The sequence below is a fragment of the Carcharhinus amblyrhynchos genome, chromosome 17, assembly GCF_965287045.1.
Source record: "Carcharhinus amblyrhynchos chromosome 17, sCarAmb.v2.hapA, whole genome shotgun sequence".
NCBI lineage: Eukaryota > Metazoa > Chordata > Chondrichthyes > Carcharhiniformes > Carcharhinidae > Carcharhinus > Carcharhinus amblyrhynchos.
The window spans coordinates 41,990,805-42,013,529 of record NC_137340.1 but is presented as its reverse complement, the minus strand read 5'-3'; positions in this window follow the sequence as shown (position 1 = coordinate 42,013,529).

Sequence of the window (22,725 nt, the reverse complement as noted above, 5' to 3'; positions counted from 1 at the left end):
GCCTGTCCAATCTCCTCTGCGATCTCCATCTAGGTTTGCTCGATCAATTGGGACAGCCTTCTCCTTCCCTCTCTGTCATCAGTGATAAATTAATTATTCCGGTCCCCTTCCAACTGCTCCATTCGGCCCATCAAGTCTGCACCGACCACAATCCCACCCAGGCCCTATCCCCACAATCTCATGCATTTACCCTAGGTCGTCCCTGTGACACTAAGGAACAATTTAACATGGCCAATTCACCTAAGCTGCAGATCTTTGGACTTCTTCATGTTGCCATCAGACTCTTTGAATGGTTCAATCGTATATTAAGCTGATCTTTCTCTTCACCCTAGCTATGACTGTAACACTGTATTCTGTACCTCTCCTTTCCTTCTCTCCTATGTGCTCTAAAAATGATATGTTTTATCTGTATAGCACTCAAGAACCAATATTTTTTACTGTATGTTAATACATGTGACAATAATAAATCAAATCAAATTAGTAATGATGCCATATTAGTGCATGCTGATGTTAGGCATAAGGAGCTCCCTGTTTTTCTGGTGTAACTTGTTGTTTCAGTGTGGAAGGCAGTGGTTTTCAACATTAGAGACCAGAAGGAAGTATCACCCATCACAGATTACGCTGTATCATCCTGCTTATATTCCAATTTTAAAGAATTCTCCAGCTTGCTCAGAAACAGTGAGGTACACCACAGTGCGTTAGCTCCCAAGATTGGTGGAGGACACCACCTTAGGTTTGCACATGGTTGTCACCCTGAGAAACCATTACGGTTGCCCCTGTTTATGATTGAACACGGCTGGGAGTGTCCCAAATCCCATCTCACCGACTTTACAATCACCGTGGAGTTGGGATAGCACCAGGGATTTAGCATCTACACTTTGACCCAATTCAAACGTTCACCGTCAAAAATATGATCGTGTCAAAGCTTTTCCTGTTATGATATAGTAACTATAGAAGGCTATTTCCTCTGCTTGTTATCGCTTCACAAAAACTTTGATAGTCTTGATGGTAAACAAACCAAATCTGCCATATTGTCGATGCACAGTGGAAACTTAATTAGGGCAAATTTCCCACCCACCTGCAACTAAAAGGCAAAAAATAACCACAGGAAGTGGCAAAAAAAAAATGAAAATGCTTCAATGTTTCCTCACAAGAGCTTGTCGTATGCTTTAATTTGTCAGGAAAAAATGCTCAGTAGTGCGCTAACTCTCCGAAGCAGGCCGAGATTGTAGGATGGATGATCAACAGTTGTATCCAAACTTTACTGAAAATCAGGAAGAAAGGAAGACTTGGGGTGGAATTTTACGCCAATAATTCTAAGAGTGGAATGTTTCTGCTCCGCCCACCACGGGAATCGGAGCAGGTAAGGGGCAGACCATGCAAAGGTCCATCATCCTTGGGTGGGATTTTTCTGTTTTGGGGGTGAGTACGGCCAGAAAACCCCACCCCATTTGCCAAACCGGCGAGAAAACGGGGATATTCCAGATACGATTTTTGGGTGAATTTGAAAATGCAATTTTATGGTACTTTGTGCAAAAATAATGTCAGGATGTGATTCTCGCCAGCAAGGGGTGGAGGGTTGGAGCCTGAGATCTCCAGGGCAGCTGGCTGCCGAACTCTAGGGGCGCCATTGTACAGGGACCTAGGTCTCCGGTGTATTGGGGGCTCTCCTGCCCCTCCACCCACAGACATCAGGATCCACTCATGGACATCGGGACACCCCCTAAGGAACTTGTCACCCCCATCTACCCACAGCCACAAACATTGGGACACCCCCCCCCCCTACTGACATTGCCATCTCCCCCACATACATCAGGGCTCCCCCCTGGCATTCCCCCCCTGCCCCCACCATTTCCTGCCAATTGCCAGCCCCTCTGGCACAGCTCCCTCCCCGCCCCCAACCCTTCCGCAAAGCATGTCATTAATATTCACTTCAGGCCCTTTCTGTGCGCGATGCCGATTTTGCCAGGAAAACAGGGCCAGTACGATCGGGGAGAGGTGAAAAACCAGGCACAAGCCTGATTTTTTTGTCTCCTACCCGATTATCCTAAAACTCAGGCGGGACATGGTCGTAAGATTGTGCGATTTTTATATCACCTCTCAGGACCTTAGACCATTCCGTTGCGCTTGCGAAGGGTTGTAACGTTGGAAAGCTGGCAGCCATTTTGCATGCAGCAAATTCCCACGAACAGCATCTAATGTTGATTGAGGAATAAATATCACCAGGAGACCAGGGAGAAACTGCCCTGCCCTTCAACCTTGTTTTGTGGGATCCTTTATATCTAGTGGGGAGGGCAGATATTTTGGCACCTCATCTGAAAGTCCCCCAGCGACACTGCAGCACCCTCTCAGTACTACGCTGGTACAGCCAGCTTCGATTTCTGTCCCCAGGGCCTGGAGGGCGGCTTGAACATTTTGCCTTCTGAAGCAGTGGTGAGCGTACTGCTCACCCAGCCATAGCTGAGAAGGAAATGCAAACATGTAAGCCTGCAGGATTGTGATGAGCATCTTAAAGGGCAACAAGTATGTCAAAAAAACAGCAGAGTGGCCAAACACAATGACTGTACAGGTCTCCCTTTGACCCCCTGTGCTGCACTTATTTTGGTGCGTTTCACAGTTCGATTCTGTGGGAACCAAATATCTCTATGATTTTATAGGGAAATAAATTTTTCCCAAACCAGATTTACATTTCGGCTTTTATAAGCCACACTGGCATACTTCCAAGTTAACTTAGACTCACCCACACACAAGCCTTTGATACGAAGAGCCTGTGGAAAATAAATTCAGATCCATTTGCCCCAAGGCTGCTGCTAATTTGAAAACAAGCAATAAGAAGTTTGTTTTGTCACATATCATGGCCAAGGATCCGTGAGAGTGTACAAAGACTATCCTTTCCAAATCAGGAAGCAGCTGTCAGTCACGTTGCACAGAAACAATTGTTTGAAACTCCTTTGTCCATTCTTTTAACAAATCTATTTTTGTATTCCTTATCTGTGCTAATGTGGCTTCTTTAAGGGAATGATCCGTGAGGGCCCCATGAACCTAGGGAGAGCCTGCACAGGAAGACGAGCCAATAGGGTGCAAGGGCATGTTTCCTGGCTCGGGAGGAATCTTGCTTGGAGACAGGGAGGAGAAGAGAGTAGACACCTTCTGTCACAACATCGCTTGTGCATATATCAATATTATTGCTAATTAACCCTTCATAACTTGAAGCCACAACAAGTCGCCTCCAAAATTATTACACTGGTGATGAGGAAAAAGTTTATTATTAATCAGGGGATCGTAGTGTGCAGCCAGAGGGGAAGGTGAGTGAGCATTGAAAGTACAAAATACAAAGAACAATTCAGCACAAGAACAGGCTCATCGGCCTACCAAGTCTGCACTGCTACACAGTTTCCACCCCTCTGTTCACCTCCAATTCATGTGTCTAAGATACACCTTGAATGTTGCTAATGTGCTCCCACCACCTCCAATGACAATGCACCCATCACCCTCTATGTGAAAAACTTTCCCCGCACATCTCCTCTAAACTTACACCTGTCACCTTAATCCCATGCCCTCTTGTAATTGACACTTCTAACCTTGGGAAAAACCCTCTGATTATCTACCCTATCTATACTTCTCAATTTTGTAGACCTCTGTCAGGCCGTCCCTTAGCCTCTGTCATTCCATTGAAAATAATCTGAGTTTATCCAACCTCTCCTCACACCTAAAACCCTCCAGACCAGGCAACATCCTGGTAAACTTTTTTTGCATCTTCTCCAATAAACTGGGCTTGTACTCGTTAGAGTTTAGAAGAATGAGGGGAGATCACATTGAGACGTATAAGATGATGAATGGGATGGATAGGATAGAGGTGGAGAGACTCTTCCCGCTCAAAAAAGACAGTAGGACTAGGGGGCACAGCCTCAAGATAAAAGGGGGGCGGTTTAGAACGGAGTTGAGGAGGAACTTCTTCACTCAAAGGGTGGTGAATCTCTGGAATTCTCTGCCCGTTGAAGTGGTGGAGGCTGCCTCGCTAAATATTTTTAAGACGCGGGTTGATGGGTTTTTGATAAGAGAGGGGATTAAGGGTTATGGGGAGAAAGCGGGAAAGTGGAACTGAGCAGCGACAGATCAGCCATGATCTTATTGAATGGCGGGGCAGGCTCGAAGGGCTAGATGGCCTACTCCTGCTCCTATTTCTTATGTTCTTATGTTCCAAAGCATTCATGTCCTTCCGGTTGTGTGGCAACCAGAACTGCATGCAATATTCCAAATGCAGCCAAACTGAAGTTTTATACAGCTGTAAAATAACTTGCCCCAGCCAATGAAGGTAAATATGCTGGATGCTTTCTTAAGCACCATATCCACCTGTGTTGCCACTTTCAGGTATATGTGGACCTGTACGCTCAGATCCCTCTGTACGTCAATGCTCCTAAGGGTTCTGCCATTTACTGTATAATTTGCACCTGAATTTGATCTTTCAAAATGCATCACCTTGCATATGTCTGGATTAAACTCCATCAGTCATTTCTCTGCCCAAGTCTGCAATCTATCTATATCCTACTGCGTCCTTTGACAATCCTTGTCACTATCTGCAAATCCGCCAATTTTGGTGCCATCCGCAAACTTACTAATCAAACCACCTACATTTTCTTCCAGATCATTTACGGATATTTTAAACAACAAAAGTCCCAGCACTGATCCCTGTGGAACACCACCGGTTATTTATTAATCTCCAAACTGCAAGGCACCCTTCCAGCGCTACTCTCTGTTTTCTATGACCAAGATGTGGAGATGCCAGCCTTGGACTGGGGTAAACACAGTAAGAAGTCTGACAACACCAGGTTTAAGTCCAACCGATTTATTTGATAGTAAACTCGCAAGCTTTCGGTAAAGCTTGCGAGTTTACTATCAAATAAATCGGTTGGACTTAAACCTGGTACCGTCAGACTTCTTTCTACGACCAAGCCAGTTTTGTATCCATCTAGCCAGCACATTCTGGATCCCATGAAACTTTACCTTTTGGATCAGGCTGCCATGAGGGACCTTGTCAAACGCCTGACCATAAACAAGGTACATACGCCACATAAAAATGCCTTTAATTAAAAAGATTGAGCAGTTTCACCCACGAGTGGAAAATTGGGGGCAATATGTCGAAAGACTGAGTTATTTCTTTGTAACTAATGAGATCACGGCAGAGGAGAAATGAAAGTTGATGCGATTCACAGCCTGTTTATGCCTGGCCCACAGGCTCACAGCTTAGTGAGGAATTTAACATCACCTGTATTTTACATGCTTATGTTTAAATGATGTTCCTTTGATTTTAACCATGGGTGAACTCAGGAGTTATGGGGGAAAGGGAGTGTGATAGCGTGATCCCTTTAAGGCGGCGATGCCTGAGGTCCATGTCATTGGGCTGAACCTTATGGAGAGGCAGCGTGGGAAGCCGAGCCAATCGGGAGCGAGGACATGTGTCCTGGGCTGGGGAGGAACCTCAGTTGGAGCCAGGAAGCAGTGGAGAATAGACATGATTAAAACTTGTTTTTATTCATTCATGGACATCACTGGCTGGCCAGCATTTATCCCTAGCTGCCCGAGAGCAGCTTAGAGTCAACCACATTGCTGTGACTCTGGAGTCACATGTAGGTCAGACTAGGTAAGGATGGCAGATTTCCTTCCCTAAAGGACATTAGTGAACCAGATGGATTTTTTCAACAAATGAAATGGTTTCATAATCATCGGTAGATTTTTAAATCCAGATATTTTTTATTGAATTCAAATTTCATCACCTGCTCTGGTGGGGTTCGAACCCTGGTCCCCAGAACATTAGCTGAGTTTCTGGATTAGTATTCTAGTGATAATACCACTAGGCAATCGTCTCCCCTTCAGTATTACAGTTCTATTAGGCCTTTGTTTGTATACAGATCAATATCATTGGTAATAAACCCTTTATAACTTGAAGCCACAAAGAGTCGCCTTTGAAGTTATTACATTATCCCAGCACAAACTCAGGGAGGAGAGTTTATATTGGGCAGAATTAAGAGCAATACTCTTTTCCCCATGGAGTTATTTTCACTGACACAGTGGTTCTGCGTTGGCCTCTTAAATTGGACAGAAATCTGTTTTCCCCTGAGCCAAAGATGGACAGAATCTTCTGGTCCCAACTGCAGTGAAAAGCATGACAGGCAGGAGGAGGTGTGAGGCCAAAAGTCTCCCAATGACACAATGAACTTTGCAATTAAACTCTTGGGATTTTAAAGATGGGCTGGGTTTCCCAATAAACAATGTCGGGAAGTCCATTTGCACGCATTAACATCTCATATATGTTCAGTAGAAAGGCTAGCTCACTGGATTTAAGTGTCCCCATCAAATTAAAATATTCAGAAATGAGAATGTTCACTTTTATGACTGCTTTTAAGTGGTGAGGTGGATTCCTTCTGTAACTTTGGAGTGAGTAGCCATCTCTTTGGTCTTCAGAGAAGCCTGCTTCTTGATTGAGATTGGTGCCGGTAGGCTGAGGGAGGGAAGGAGAAAGAAAGAAAGGGAGGAAGGGAGGAAGGGAAGAAGGGAGGAGTGGAGGCTGGTCAGGGGAGGGAGAGTCAATGGGGAAGGGTGTGAGGGCATTCAGGGAAATAGGACAGATTATCTCGGACATGTTAGAAAGATTTTTGGGGAAGGAAGTCGGATTGTCCTGGGCATGTTTAGAAAGGTAAGCATGTCACACATATCTTGGTCCCCTTTTGGTAGAAGAAAGGTCTCTCTGGGCAGTGGAGATCATAGAGAGTTGTGTCTAAATGTTGTGGTTATTGAGTTCAGGTATTTGGTCCTGTGATTTAGAGGAGGCTGTGGGAGTTCAGAGGGTACAGTCAGAGTCAGAGGAGCGAGTGGGTTCAGGAAGGGTGGAATGGCTAGACTCATGGGGGAGGAAGGTAGTGGAAGATCTCCTGGAGGAGGGGGAGGTCATGGAAAGCCAGGGTATAGCTGGAATTGAGAGTTGGAGGGGCCTGTGAATATTGACCGTGAAGGGAATGGGGGAGAGTCGGAATATCAACAGACTTGGGTCCAAAGTCATGGGGGGAGGCTGAATACTTGTAGGAGGGAAAGGAATGACAAGGTGATAATTCTGGAGGATGATGGATGGAATTTGATGGGTAACGGGGGTGGCAGAAAGTCCCTGACACTCTGGCAAACCTTACATGTACAACGTTGAAGCTCTCAGGATTGTAGCACAGGTTGTAAAACCTCTCAAAGTGTCCAATTTGGAAGGGATATTTTATTTCTGGGCTGAGTGAATTAATGATTAAATTAACTAATTAACTGTATTAATTATTAGTCCATTTAATGGGGATCCAGCCTCAGCTGAGTTCTGCTCTTGAGGACAGCAACGCCCAATAAACCAGCATTGCTCCATAACTAATGGGTGGCAGGAACCTTTTGTGGTCTGCTGTTATCATCCATTCTGTGCCATTTGGCTTATGTTTCTGTTAGAGGCAGGGGTGAAGGGAGAGAGGGGATGAGTGCCTTCGAGGGCATGAGTGGTGGACGAAAGCAAACTCACGACTCCAAACCGCCATCCTCCCGGTAAATGGTCATGGTTGAAAAAGGGCTCATTTGGTATATCTTTCTATAGTGTCGGGGTAATGTTCTCCCTACAGAGTCTCAAGGGCAATGGAGACAAGCTGAATTGTATCTGAAGGAATATGACTTTCATCACCCTGGTCATCGTTCAATATCTCCATGCAGAGTCATGTATGAACAGGAGGAACAGTAGTCTGTAGTCCTCCACGATATCCTTCACCTGGAAGGGGTGCGATGCAGCTGCCATGTCTAGTTGGAAGCCAGGCACTGCAGTTAGCTTGATGGCCCAGAGATGGAGGCAAACTTGATAACAACATGCTCATTCAGTGGATTACTGCAATGTTTTCACAGATCTACTGAGGCCAAAGCAACGTAAACTCCAGGTAACCCTGAGGAGGAGCTGGCACAGGTCAACCCAGGGCGAGGAGAGGCAATACCCTAAGCAGCAAAGGGAGTGGATCCCAGCAAGGTCAGGATGCTGGTGATGGGGGCCCAGTGCAACAACAAGTATTGGCATGAGCTCGGGTATCTCGCAGTGCAGATTTTTAAAACTCATTTGTGGGATAGGGGCTTCACTGGCTAGCCAGCATTTATTGCCCACCCCTAACTGCCCTTGAACTCAGTGGCTGGCTAGGCCATTTCAGAGGGTAGTTGAGTGTCATCCACATTGCTGTGACTCTGGAGTTACACGTAGGCCAGACCAGACCATCTACCATAGTGGGATTCGAACCTGGGTCCCCAGAACATTGGCTACGATCCTCCCATCCTGCTGCGCTAATATTTCAGCGCAGTGAGCTGGGGAAATTCTGTGGCTGCCGATTTGCGGGGTTTGAACATAAGAACATAAGAAATACGAGCAGGAGTAGGCCATCTAGCCCTTTGAGCCTGCCCCGCCATTCAATAAGATCATGGCTGATCTGTCGTGGCTCAGTTCCACATTCCCGCCCTCTCCCCATAACCCTTAATCCCCTCTCTTATCAAAAACCCATCAACCCGCGTCTTAAAAATATTTAGCGAGGCAGCCTCCACCACTTCAACGGGCAGAGAATTGCATGAGTGTTTGCACCCCGCTTGTGTCTCCCAGTGCTGGCTTTCCAGTAGCATCTGCTCTGTGATAGAACTGGCCAGCTATAGGGAGGCCGGCAGTGCAGAGCCACTGTGCGTGTGCCGATCTCAGTGCTGACGGATTGGTGCATGCGCAGTGGCCCACTGATTTCAGCCTCTCCAGTGGGAATAGGCCCCACATCCTGATGTTTAATGATATTTGTGTTGGTGGTGCACAGAGTGTGGGAGATTCTTCTCTGAACTCCCATTGAAAAAAACACCACAAGTTACTCCAGTTTTCACACGAGTTCGACATTTAGAATTTTCTTGGGAAAATTCCGCCCGTTAATTGGTTTTCTGGATTAATAGTTTGGTGATCATACCACGACACCATCGCCTTCCTTACCTGGACAAAAGCGAAAGGTAATAATGGGGGTGCCTTAGATTGTCCCAGAATGTGGGTGCTCTCATTTTCCAGCTACTTCGTGAAGACCTGTGGCCACAAGGACTTGGAGGTACTCCGCAAACCTCTTTCTCAGATGCCGCCCCATGTCTCTGTAAGGACCTACACTATTGACATTCTCTAAAGGAGACTGTATTCTCTGAATCATTCTTTCCTAGTGCTTTATTGACTCCCCCCTCTAGGAATTTTTCAGCCTATACAAAGAAAGTTCCAAACTCTTAATTGGCTCTGCACCCGCTCCCTGCTGTGGAATGATCACTATTTTCCATTAGCTTTGTCTTGTTTCCCGTGACTGATTTCACTCGTCATTCAGAGCTCCTTCATAACCCTTTCCCCGACTGGTTCAGGTTGTCAAGCTCTTGTTGCTGCTCCTGACCTGGTGCTCTTCACCAGCTCACACCTGTAAGTCGGTTCTATCAGGCTATTCACCAGCTCTCATCCCATTCAAAGGCTGGAATTCCCAGGCTCAACCGTCCTTGTTTTCGGCCTTGATTCCCACTGCTCCCCATCCCTCTGCTAACCCACTGGGTCATTAGCATATTGCATGAAGCCATGACACATTTCCACAGTGCCACCTGATCAACATCTGTAGCTCATGGTTGGTTCCCTACTCACTCATGGCCGGCACTGGTTAGCACTGCTGCCTCACAGTACCTAGGATACGGGTTTGATTCTGGTCTTGGGTGACTGTCTGTGTGGAGTTTGCATGTTCTCCCCGTGTCTGCGTGGGTTTCCTCTGGGTGCTCCGGTTTCCCTTCACAATCGAAAGATGTGCAGATTAAATGCATGGCCATGGTAAATTACCTCCTTAGTGCCCCAGGATGTGTAGGTTAGATGGATTAGCAGGGTAAATGTGTGGGGTTCCAGGAATAGGATGGGGTGTTGGGCCTGGATAAGGCACTCTGTCAGAGAGTTGGTGCAGGCTTCATGGGCTGAATGGCATCCTCCTGTATAATAGTGGTTTTATGCATCTTTTCTTTCTATTGGGCAAGCTTTAATAGTGGGTCCCTCTGTCCCTCAAAAAGCACTTGGACTACCCACATAGTATCTGAGCCCAGACATTGGTGAGGTGTCGCTCCAAGCTGATTCCATCTCTCTAAGGAAAGGGAGCCCAGCCTCTTCATAATTTTCTTCAGCGCCCGATTCCCTGAGGAGCTCAAAGATCCTCTGGTGTCTTGTATGTGCTCCAACCTTTTTGTCCGAGGCATTGGCAACTGTAACTCCAGCTGTCTTATATAAAAAAAGGGAAATCTGCAGAGCGCCATAATTGTCTAACTTTGGAGCCCTGCCCTTTTTACATTAGAAATTAGAAAATCAAAGGCCAGGAAAATGACATGTTAAAGTGTACAGAGAACGTCTGGTGACTGGTCAGTGGTAATGAGTTTATTTTACTTAAAGAGATAAGCATCGCCTTTGATCTTCACAGTTCCTGGTGTGGAGCAGAAAGGTTCATTCCGTACTGTTAACCAGAGATGGTTCAGTGAGCAGTTCTGGCTATTGGGTGTGCTTCTTCTTAATCTTGCGTTCTGTCAGATCCTGATCATTAGGAAGCCATCTCGCTGCCTAATTTCCAAAACATATCAGCAAATGTGATGATCTCCACCAGACCTCCGATTCTCACTCTGCATTGGCTGGTAAATTAGCCTTGAAAAAAATAACCACAGTGTTTGGAAACTTGCCACCAACTCTGAGATGAGAACGGCAGCAGCAAGGAGCTGGCTCAAAGAAAGAAGCCATTGTGAATTTTCAGAGATTAATCAGTTAAGAAGATGGAATTAATTAATTAAGATACAGAAAAGGAGTGTATGATGTGATAGCTAAAGAAAGGAAGAAGAGAAATTAGAATGAGTGCAAGGAAGGGAAAAATGAGACATTTAATTTTTTTATGTGTATACCTTATAAAGCTGGTTATTTTAATAGTTTTATTGTTGTAATTTTAATAATTGTTTCATGTCAAGATGAAGACAAACAAAACTATTCAGCTCAGTGGAAATGGAAGCTTCTTAGAGCTTCCAGTTCACCATTCACTGCTGCTAAGGAAGGTGACCAATGCTTCGTCTGCCTGAGAGGGTAGTACACCCACTCAACACAGGATTTGGAGAGGGTGAGGGATGGACAATGGGAAGGTCGATTGACCTCAGGGCGGGATTTTATGATTTCCCACCTTATGTGTTCTCTCTGATCAGGGTGAAAAAGGTGATGTTTGGACGTGACTTTGACAGTCAAGATAGTGCATTGTGTAAGATGTCATTTACTGCACACACACGCAGCTTTGCAGGTGCCATATCTAAATGCAAAGATGTATGGTGACAGCAAAGGGTTCCACAATTGTTGTGTGACTCATGGTCAATATATCATGCAGGTGAACATCAGGTAACTTGGCTGTTGTATATTCCTTGGTTTGTTGAATATGTTGTATATTTGATTTATCTCAGAGCAATGCAGAGGTGACACCAGGTTAAATCTACAATAGATTAATTTATTGTACTTTAAAATATCTCAGCAATTATAAGATTTCCACATGTTCAGAGCATTGACTTCTCTGATCCTTTTGGAAGATTTAGCTTTCAGAGGCTATGCCCAAGCATTATCAATCAAGCACAATGAGCAGAAATCAGTCAACTGACTAATATAATGAAACACAGCTCAATTAAACAATTGGACACTGCACCAACATTCAGATGCTGGATGTGTTCAGACTTGTGCTGCAATGGAAGCTGAGACGTCTACCATCAGGCACAGCAGGCAGGGTTCTCTGGCCTCATCCTTGGTGGGACCCATTGTGAGCAAAATAGAAAATTTGGTGTTCCAGCCAAAACTTGATTCAATCTCAGCAGCACCTGAAAATTCCAGCTATAAATGAGGACGGATTATTTCAGCTAGCATCATGGTTTGGCACAAAGATTTTCTGGTGTAGCTTCTCATCTGTCCCACACTGGGAAGGATGGGCTCCACACTATGTCCAAAGCAATACTATCCACCAATACAAAAGCGTACCCACCAATCTTCTTTTAATCAGCTACCCCATCAAAAGACTCATCTGACTCCTTTAGCAGCAGAATGCATGTGCAAGCTTGTCCTCTGGAGAGCTGGTACCTGGGTGATTCTTCCCCCTAGCCCTGTCCACAGGCCATTCGAGTCATGTGGCTCAGTGCCTGCAGATTCTATTTCTATGCTACTTTCTGCACATCCTACCAGTGTCTGAGCTGCCTGTTCTGAAGTTTCATTGTAGTTATTCTCAGTCGTTCCTCTTCGTGCTGATGGAATGCTTGTTAATCGAGCAGCAGTTCTTGAAAAGAGAAAGGCAGGAGGGTAGGGTTGGGCAGAGTGTAGGTGGAGGGGGGATGGATGGTTGGAGGTGATGAAGTAAGGGATGCAGGCTTACACCACCTGCAGCTTAGAAATCGGTCGGGAGCATGAGAGAAAAGACGGGCTGGGTGTAAGAAGAAGGATTAGCTAGGAACATGCCGCCATTTCGAATATTTTCTGCCCCTGATGACACAGTGATTAGCACTGCTGCCTCACAGCACCAGGGACCCACACTCAATTTCCGGCTTGGGTCACTGTCTGTGTGGAGTCTGCGCGTTCTCCCCGTGTCTACATGGGTTTCCCCCAGGTGCTTCAGTTTCCTTACACATCCTGAAAGACATGCTGATTAGGTGCATTGACCCGAACAGGCTCTGGAGTGTGGCAAGCAGGAGACTTTCACAGTAACTTCATTGCAGTGTCACTTGTTACTAATAAATAGATTTTAATGTTCAATCATGGCTGCTTCTGTCATGGCGAACACTATATCCTTCATCAGGATAAGGACACATAACCCCATTTGTCTTGCTCCTGTTAACTCCACCACCTGTACCACCTCATCCTGCTAGAGAGAGCAATGTGTGTCAGTAAGTGTAGTGCAAACTGATGGGGTGACATGGCACACATGGTTGAATAGCAGGTAATGTTTTGTGACACAAGTGTACCTTTAGAGATTTTTTTTAAAGAGTGTTCTCTGCGATTTGTGAGCAGGTTTATTTTCATTGTTGCCAGGCTTTCTGGTTTGAAATCCTTTTATTGCTGCTTCAATGGTTTCATTGGAGTTTGGTTTATTTTTACTCTGGGTCTCTGATACTTTCTGGGATTTGTTTTATGATCCTGCATTGTTAGAGGGATGATGGGTTGGCAGATCAGTTTTTGTTCTTCAATAGTGAATTCAAGGCTGCTGTTTTAGTCACAAGCTGTCCTAGTTGTCAAGTGGCAGGCTGTCTCTCTCTCCCTGGTGTTGGAAATTCTGCTGGCTAGCTGGAAGCAAGGCCTCTTGCCTCCCTGGAATGTTAGGTTGAGGGAGCTAGGTCTCTTCTCCCTGGAGAGACGAAGGTTGAGAGGCGACCTGATAGAGGTTTATAAAATGTTGAGAGGAATAGATAGGGTGGATTCTTGGAGGCTATTTCCCAGGGCTGAAATGGTCGCTACGAGAGGACACAGCTTTAAGGTGCTGGGGAGCAAGTACAGAGGAGATGTTAGGGGTAAGTTTTTCATTCAGAGGGTGGTAAGTGAGTGGAATCGGCTGCTGTCGGTGGTGGTAGAGGCGAACTTGCTGGGGTCTTTTAAAAGACTTCTGGGTGAGTACATGGGATTTAATGGGATTGGGAGTTACAGATAGCTCTGTGGCCTGGTAGGTATGGATGTGATCAATGCAACTTGTGGGCCGAAGGGCCTGTTTGTGCTGTAGTGTTCTATGTTCTAAAACTCTGCTGTTGGTCGTTTTGATAGCTAACACCTAGAGTCACAGCCAATGCTGGCTGGTATGTTTCCTGACAGAATTAATCCTGTGTGTATTCTTCATCTGTTTTGGCACTCTCTCTGCTGCTTGATGCCATAGTTTAGTTTACAAATCTTTTTGGAAACCTTTGACCTATGATTCTATGATTAACACAATTGTGTTAATCATAGAATCATAGAATCTACAGTGCACAACGAGGCCATTTGGCCCATTGAGACTGCACTGACAACAATCCCACCCAGGACCAATCCCCGCAACCCCACACATCCATAGTCCCAACCGCCCTGACACTAAGGGGTAATTTATCATGGCCAATCAACCTAACCCATATATCTTTGGAGTGTGGGAGGAAACCTTCGCAGACAAGGGGAGAATGTACAAACTAGGATGCTACCAAAACTTGATGGTTTGAGTTATAAGGAGAGGTTGGATAGACTGGGACTTTTTCCTCTGGAGCGTAGGAGGCTGGGGGATGATCTTATAAAGTCTATAAAATAATGAGGGCATAGGTAGTCAATATCTTTTCCCAAAAGTAAGGGAGTAAAACTAGAGGGCATAGGTTTAAGGTGAGAGGGGAGAGATACAAAAGGGTCCAGAGGGGCAATTTTTTTCACACAGAGGGTGGGGAGTGTCTGGAACAAACTACCAGAGGTAGTAATAGAGGCGGGTACAACTTTGTCTCTTAAAAAGCATTTAGACAGTTACATGGGTAAGATGGGTATAGAGGGATATGGGCCAAATGCAGGCAGTTGGGACTAGCTTAGAGGTAAAAAAGGGGGAGGCATGACCAAGTTGGGCTAAAGGGCCTGTTTCCATGCTGTAAACCTCTATGACTATGACTCTACACAAACAGTCACCTGAGGCCAGAATTGAACCCGGGTACTTTGAGGCACTAGTGTTAATCACTGTGCCAAGGTGCTGCCCCTTCAGGCCTTTACTTTTCAATTGGCTGCAAGAACAATCTTTGGATTAACTTTTAGTGAATGCGTTTCATCGTGGTATCAGCCTGGCTCAGTTGGTTGCATTCTTGCCTCTAAGTCAGGAGGTTTTTATAATTTATTCATGGATGTGGACGGTGCTGGCTGGGCCACCATTTATTGCCCATCTCTAATTGTCCTTGAGAAGGTGGTGGTGAGCTGCTTTCTTGAGCTGCTGCAGCCTATGTGGTGGAAGTACACCCACAGTGCTGTTAGTGAGGGAATTTCAGATTTTAACCCAGTGACAGTGAAGGAACAGTGGTATATTTTAAAGTCGGGCTGATAAGCGAATTGGATGGGAACTTCCAGGTGATGGTGTTCCCATGTATCTGCTGCCTTGGTGCTTCTAGCTGGTAATGGTCTTGGGTATGGGAGGTGCTGCCTAAGGAACCTTGTGGCTGGTACACACGGCTGCTACAGTGCTTCGATGATGGAGGGATTGAACGTGTGTGGCTAGGGTGCCGTGAAGTCCAGGTCCAGAACTTGGACACAAGTATTTTACGTTGATATTATAATGGAGTACTGAAGAAGTACTGATTGTAGGTGGTGCTGTTTTCGGTTGAGATGTAAAGCCAAGGCCCTGTCTGCCTTCTTGAGGTTAACAAAAGGGTACAATGACATTTTGTTAAAGAAGACCGGGGGTTAACTCAATGGCCTGGCCAATATTTATCCGGTCATTGTCACATTGCTGTGTATGGGAGCTTTTTGCGAACAAATTGGTTGGCCAATTTCCTACATTAAAACAGCCAAAGCACTTTAAGTGTATTTCATGGGCTGTGAAGTTTAATGTTTATTTGTTAGTATCACGATCATTTTTACATTAACACTGCAATGAAGTTGCTGTGAAAATCTCCTAGTCGCCACACTTTAGCACCTGTTCAGGTACAATGAGGGAAAATTTGGCACGGCTAATGTACCTAATCAACACATCTTTCTGACTGTGGGGGGGAACCTGAGCACCTGGAGGCAACCCACAGAGACACGGGGAGAACGTGTAGAATCCACACAGACAGTGACCCAAGCCAGGAATCGAACCCGGGTCCCTAGTGCTGTGAGGCAGCAGTGCTAACAACTGTGCCAAAGTGCTTTGCTTGTGAAAAATAATAAATAAATCTTTCTTTCTTAGACCATAGAACATAGAACAGTACAGCACAGTATAGGCCCTTCAGCCCCCAATGTTGTGCTGAGCTGTGTCTAAACCCAAGATCAAGCTATCCCCCTCCCTTTCATTCTGGTGTGCTCCATGTGCCTATCCAATAACTGCTTGAAAGTTCCTAAAGTGTCCGAATCCACTATCACCACAGGCAGTGTACTCCACACCCCAACCACTTTCTGAGTAAAGAAACTACCTCAGACATTCCTCCTATATTTCCCACCATGAAGCTGATAGTTATGCCCCCTAGTAACAGCTACATCCACCCAAAGAAATAATCTCTGCACATTCACTCTGTTTATCCCCCTCATCATCTTATAAATTTCTATTAAGTCGCCTCTCATCCTCCTCCATTCTAAAGGGAAAAGCCCCAGCTCCCTCAAACTTTCCTCATAAGACCTACCCTCCAAACCAGGCAGCATCCTGGTAAATCTCCTCTGCACTCTCTCCAATGCTTCCACATCCTTCTTATAGTGAGGTGGCCAGAACTGAACACAATATTCCAAACGTGGTACCAACATGCGGTACAGTTGCAGCATAATCCCACGGCTCTTAAACTCAAACCTCCTGTTAATAAACACTATATTTTTTTCAATTTTTTACCTTTCTTATGAAATGGAAGCGTGTGAGAGAGGGTGAAATGAGATGGATAAAGGATTTTAATATTTGGCTGAAATGGAGCACAAGTGTTGGTAAAGAAAACAAAAAAATGTGCAGCTTCACTGATCAACTGGCTTTCATCTTTTCCCTGGAGGCAATTTCATTTCATTCAGCATGCATACATTGCAAAATGTGTATTCCTCCTGGGTCTCATGCGAATGGTTTGTGAATGCCTATTGATGGTTTAAATACAAAGCAAAAAACATATCTCTGAGGAGATATAACAGATTGCAGAAAAGGTACAAAGTGAAATGTAGTTTGAAGTGATTAGGGTTAGGATTATCACAGATTATAATGAGGAATGGTCTCAATGCTGCGATGTGTAAAATTTCCAACAATACCAGTGTTTCAAAGTTAGTTCAGCACCAGCAAGAACACACAACAAAGAGACATTTGCATAACAGCCCACTTTGCCAATTTATCCCATCAGGATGGGTTTGTGACGGGAATATATATGGTACGACGGATTTTATATCTGATAGCTCTTTTGCTGAATCTTTTACAGGGAGATTTGTGATCTGATGTGGTGGGCACTCACTTGCGTGGGTATCTACAATATTATTATAGCCTGGTCATGCTGTATGTTACCCAGGATTGCTTGTTGCTGACACTGAGGCTGAAATCCTACAACCTTGCCCACTCTGGAATCTAGGCGGTTGAGGTTCCCAGAACCATAAAATCCTGCCCATAAAGAACCATAAAGTCCCTAGACTGCTGATGTTTTGAATCTCCAATTCTTTCATCTGGGAGGTATCATCTGAAGAATCACTTCAGATATCTCTTTGGCTTCTCACTAGCCAACTCCCTCTCAGCTTTGTCTGTGGCTTCAATGAAAAGTATCCTGTTCTAGTTCCAGTTTCCTTTGTTCATTTAACTTCAGACTTCCTGGAAATTCCTCTTAATGTCTCTATTTTCCTTAACTAACAGTCCTTTAGATTTCTGGCACTGGCTTCCTTAACCCTTACTCCTTTGTATGACTTTTCTGCTAGCAAAGCTAAGGGCTGCACCCCCTCTAATTTCCTGTCACCAGCTGTTATGAATTCAGTTAAACACAATCACAAAAGCCTTCCTACCTAAAGGTGAGCTTGATTGCCAGGCAACCATGCCTTCTCCAAGCTTTTATTTATTTTTATACATAGACTCTCTCAGCACAATAGAAGTTTGAACTGAAACCAAGCCTTCACACATGCAAATACCTAGAATCTAACTAGAAACATTGAATTGAATCTACTCAAATCCGTATCCCATTTCTAATATTTAACAACACAAATATAGCTCCTTTCAAACTACCTCTGTTTTCCTGACACAAATGGTATGTTGACCTTCATTGCAAGAGGATTTAAGTACACGAGCAAGGATGTTTTAATATGGCTGCGTAGGGCCTTGCTGTGACCACACCTGGACTATCATGTGCAGTTGTTTAAGCAAGAATATAATTACCATAGAGTGAGTGCTGCAGAAGTTCACCAGGCTGATTTCTGGGATGGCAGGATTGTTGTCTGAGGAGAGATTGTGTTAACTGGGCCTGCATTCACTGGAACTTAGAAGAATAAGAGGGGGTCTAATCAAAATGCAAAAAATTCTGACAGGGCTGGACAGACTGGATTTTGTTTTCTATGACCGAATGTCTAGAATGAGAGGTCACAGTTACAGTTTATTAAGCCAGGGTTGCGTTTTGGGTTTTTCCATCCAGTAGTAATATCAGCTGAGATCGTAACATTATGCTCCAAAATGACAAGGCCAAAGATCCAAAGATAAATTTCTGGGGTATTTTCAACAAAGTAAGGACAGTGCGTTACTCGTCATTTCTGGTTATGTTCCTTCAAATTGTCATTGCATTTTGATGATATCGATCCACGCTATTCATTTTGTTGATCGTAGTTAGCGATAGCCAAAAATAAATTTGTGAAGATGAAAGACATGTTAACAAGAAAACCGAAGCTGGTAACAAGGAAGGCATTTGTAAGATGTTACATTTCCTGTCTTGCATGTCTCAGAAACCTGGGCAATAACTTGGATTTTTTTTTATTCATGTGTGGGACATGGGCATTGCTGGCTGGCCAGCATTTATTTCTCACCCCTACTTGTCCTTGAAACTGAGTGGCTTGCTAGGCCATTTCAGGGGGCAGTTTAGAGTCAACCACATTGCTGTGGCTCTGGAGTCACATGCAGGCCAGACCAGGTAAAGACAGCAGATTTCCTTGCTAAAGGACATTCGTGAACCAGATGGGTTTTTCTGACAATTGAAAGTGGTTTCAAGGGCATCAGTAGATTCTTAATTCCAGATATTTTTTATTGAATTCAAATTCCACATCTGCTGTGGCAGGATTCGAAACCGGTTTCCCAGAAAATTAGCTGAATTGCTGGACTAATAGTCTAGTGATAATACCACTATGCTATCGCCATGCCGTATGTTAATACGTTTGCTAAAATTTCTATATACAATCCATAAGACAAATAAAAGCTGCAAGATCAAAAAAACTTAAAAGTTTTTTTTATTTGTTAATGGGATGTGGGCAGCATGATTGGGCCAGTATTTATTACCCACCCCGGAAGGCATTTGAGAGTCCCATGTAGGCCAGATAAGTAAAGATGACAGATTTCCTTCCCTAAAGGACATTAGTGAACTAGATGGGCTTTTACAACAATGGTTTCATAGTCCTTGTTAGACTTTTAATTCCAGATGTTTTATTGAATTCGAATATCACCATCTGCCATGGTAGGATTTGAACCTGGGTCCTCAGAGCATTATCCTGGGTCTCTGGATTACTAATCCATTGACAATATCACTGCCTTCCCTACAAGACACCCTGAAAATAAATTGTCCATATTACAGTCATTTGATCAGAGTTGAAAAGTTAGGGAGATCTCTTCCAGAGGGCACGGGGGAAGAAGGTAGAGAGAGGGGTTGACCTAGGCCTAGTTGGACGATAGACATCACAGAGCAGTGGCAGGCAAGCTTCAATGGATGTGTCAGGAAGGTGCAAGATACATAACACACCATGATAGCAGATCTCCTGATAGCTGTACCTATAAGCAGCAGCAGATAACTACTTAATCCACGCGAGTTATCTGAAAATGTTGTGGTTGGAAGTTTATATTTTTCTTGTGAGCAGATAGAGCAGAAAAGCCATTTCAATGTTAGCTCATCTTTTCTTAAGATGAGGCATCATTATTAAATATATGTTTCATGTACCTATGTTGGTGAACTTCAATCAACACCAGCAATTTATATGTATGCTTTTCTTTATTCTCTGATGGGATATGGGTGTTGCTGGCATGGTCAGCATTTATTGTCCATCCCTAATTGCCCTTGAACTGACCTTATTTGGGATACTGTGGGGTATGGAGTCACATTCAGAAAGACTGTTCCCAGCAGTGAGGGAGTCAGAACTAGAGATCATAGTTTGAGGATAAGGAGTGAATCTTTTAGGTGTAAGGTGAGGAAAAATTTCTTCACTCGGTGAGAGGTGTATCTGTGGAATTCACTACCACAGGAAGCAGTAGAGGCCAAAAAGTTATGTGACTTCAAGAAGAAATTATGTGAGCTATTGAGGCTAAAGGGATCATGGGATATGGGGCACAGTAAGAAGTCTCAAAACACTGGGTTAAAGTCCAACATATTTATTTTGTATCAGGAACTTTCAGGACTTTGCTCCTTCAACAGATGATTATCACCAGGATGTCTCACCTGATGAAGGAGCAGTACTCCGAAAGTTCGTGATACCAAATAAAGCTGTTGAACTTTAACCTGGTGTTGTGAGACTTCTTGCTGAGCTCACCCCAGTCCAACGCCACCATCTCCACATCAGGGATATGGGCGGAAGGGGAGGCGATCAGGATATTGAACTTGATGATCAGCCATGATCAAAATGAACGATGGAGCAGGCTCAAAGAGCTGGATGGCCTATTCCCGTTTTTATTTTCGATGTAAAAAAGTCAATTACCGCAGATGCTAGAATCTGAAACCAGAAGAGAAAATGCTGGAAAATCTCAGCAGGCCTGGGAGCATCTATAACGAGAGAAAAGAGCTGATGTTTCGAGTCCAGATGGCCTTTTGACAAAGCTGTTTATTTTCTGTTTCTATGTAGGTCAGACCAGGCAAGGATGGCTGATCTTTTTCCCCTGAAAGAAAATCAGTGAACCAGTTGGGTTTTTCTGGCAATTGATGACAGTTTCATGGTTGCCATCACCAAAGTAATTCACAGTTCCAGCTTTATTAACTGATTTCAAATTCTACCAGCTGTCGTGGTGGGCTTTGAACCCATGTCCTCAGGTCTTTAGCCTGGGCCTCTGAATCACTAGTCCAGCGACATTACCACCCAAACACTGACTCCTAAGAAGTGGCTTTAACATAACAAAATGTCTGAAGGTGCTTCGGGAGCGTTGCGAAACAATGTACGACACCGAGTCACAGAAGGAGATAAGGGGCAAGATTCTCCAACTTGCCAGCTGCCTGCTTCCTGGCAGTGGAGGATGGTGTGCTGTTAGTTAGTGGTGGGATTCTCTGGTCCCACTGCTGTCAATGGGATTTCCCACTGATGTCACCCCACCCCCACGCCACCGCAAAATCTACGGGTGAGGGTGCACTGCTGGCAAATTCTGCTGCTGGTGTGTACGGCTAGGGAATTACTGCCATTAGATCAGATGACCAAAAGCTTGGTCAAAGAGGTAGGTTTTAATCATCATGGAATGTGAAATAGAGGGTGGGATTTTACAACCTCTCTTGAGGGAGACCAGAAATTCCTGCCTGAGATCAATGGACATTTCTATTTCTTCCTCCCCTGCTCTGATTCTGTGACGGGCAGGGCAGTAGAATTCTGGTGAGAAAGTTGCCAAGGTTTAATGGGGGAGCTTTACAGAGCTTAGGGCCTAGGAAGCTGAAATCAGAACCACCAATGGTGAAGTGTTTAAAACTGAGGGCAGAATTCGAGTATCGCTGAGGGTTGTGGGGCTGGAGGACACTCCAGGGATCAGGAAAACTGAGGGATTTGAAAACAAGGGCGAGAATTTTAATATCAAGTTGCTGCGTGATTGGGAGCTGGGCCAGCCTGCACTGGTGTGATGGGTGAAGGGGAGTTGGTGTGAGCAGAGTTTTGGATGTCCTCACATTTACAGAGGCTGGAACTTGGGAGCTCAGCACAAAGGCATTGGAACAGCAGAGTCTGGAGCTAACAAAGGCATGGATGAGGATTTAAGCAGCAGATAAGCTGCAGAAGGGCAAGGTGACTCTCAACATTTCCACAGAAGGGATTAAAAATTAGAAGTCATGGCATAAAAAAGGCTGAAAGAGATGTCAAAACAAATCTTATAACTCAACACTCACAATTATGTATTTTTAACTCCAATCTTTTGATGAAAGAACTTCCATCAGGAACCTTAGTGATTCAGAGTTCTTGTGAACAGAAATATTCAGCCTTCTCTCTTTCATCTTCTTGATTCAGCAAGTGTTTCATTCATGCTAACATTATATGAATTTGAATGTATTTCACAAACCCAGCACTGAGTCTATGTGCTGTTCAGTGAATCTATTGGGCCAAACAGCATGTTTCCAAGGTGCAAGTGCCACATAATGCTGTCAAGCACCTTATGTTATCAAGGTTAACTTGGGTAAAATAACTTGAAAAGGATCTTCTAATTGTTGTAATATGCGGCAGCAGTCAAATCTTGCCTTTTGACAGCAATAGCGGCTTGTTAGTCCCTCAGGCACCTCTGCCTGTTGAAGTGGTGGAGGCTACCTCGCTGAATATATTTAAATCATGGGTAGATAGGTTTTTGATAGACAAGGGAATTAAGGGTTATGGGGAGAAAGCAGGAAAGTGGAACTGACCCACTTCAGATCAGCCATGATCTTATTGAATGGCGGGGCAGGCTCGAAGGGCTAGATGGCCTACTCCTGCTCCTATTTCTTATGTTCTTACGTTCTTATGAACCTTTGAGGTGATGCTGGAGGACTTAGCCAGATGGCGGAAAAACCAAATACCTGACACCAAGCTGAAGGAGGTAAGGGGCAAGATTCTCCAGCTTCCCAGATGCACGCTTCCTGGCAGTGGAAGGCGGCATGTTGTTGGATCGAGGTGGGATTCTGTGGTCC